The sequence below is a fragment of the Arachis hypogaea genome, chromosome 19, assembly GCF_003086295.3.
Source record: "Arachis hypogaea cultivar Tifrunner chromosome 19, arahy.Tifrunner.gnm2.J5K5, whole genome shotgun sequence".
In the NCBI taxonomy this organism is placed as follows: domain Eukaryota; kingdom Viridiplantae; phylum Streptophyta; class Magnoliopsida; order Fabales; family Fabaceae; genus Arachis; species Arachis hypogaea.
The window spans coordinates 31,374,893-31,375,957 of record NC_092054.1 but is presented as its reverse complement, the minus strand read 5'-3'; positions in this window follow the sequence as shown (position 1 = coordinate 31,375,957).

Genomic DNA, 1,065 nt, shown 5'->3' with positions numbered 1-1,065 from the left:
AACCAATTGCAGTAGATCCACAGGATCAAGAGAAAACAACATTCACATGTCCATCTGGAGTGTTTGCTTATAGAAGGATGCCATTTGGGCTATGTAATGCGCCTGCAACCTTCCAGAGATGCATGCTCTCTATTTTCTCTGATATGGTGGAAAAATTTCTGGAAGTCTTCATGGATGACTTCTCAGTATATGGAGACTCATTCAGCTCCTGTCTTGATCACCTGAAACTTGTTCTGAAAAGATGCCAAGAGACCAACCTAGTTTTAAACTGGGAAAAATGTCACTTTATGGTGACTGAGGGATTGTCCTTGGGCATAAAATCTCAAACAAGGGAATAGAGGTGGATCAAGCAAAAATAGAGGTAATTGAAAAATTACCACCACCTGCCAATGTTAAGGCAATCAGAAGCTTTCTAGGGCATGCAGGATTCTATAGGAGGTTTATAAAGGATTTTTCAAAAATCACAAAACCTCTAAGCAATCTGCTAGCTGCTGACACGCCATTTGTGTTTGACACATAGTGCCTGCAGGCGTTTGAAACGCTGAAAGCTAAGCTGGTCACAGCACCAGTCATTTCTGCACCAGACTGGACGTTACCATTTGAGCTAATGTGTGATGCCAGTGATCATGCCATTGGTGCAGTATTGGGACAGAGGCATGACAAGCTTCTGCATGTCATTTATTATGCCAGTCGCGTTCTAAATGATGCCCAAAAAATTACACAACCACAGAAAAGAATTACTTGCAGTGGTTTACGCCATTGACAAGTTCAGATCATACTTAGTAGGATCAAAAGTGATTGTGTATACTGACCATGCTGCTCTTAAATATCTACTCACAAAGCAGGATTCAAAACCCAGGCTCATCAGATGGGTATTGCTTCTGCAAGAGTTTGATATAGAAATAAGAGACAGAAAAGGGACAAGAACCAAGTGGCTAATCATCTATCCCGGATAGAGCCAGTGGAAGGGACGTCCCTCCCCTTTCTTGAGATCTCTGAGACGTTTCCTGATGAGCATTTATTTGCCATTCAGGAAGCACCATGGTTTGCGATATTGCAAACTAT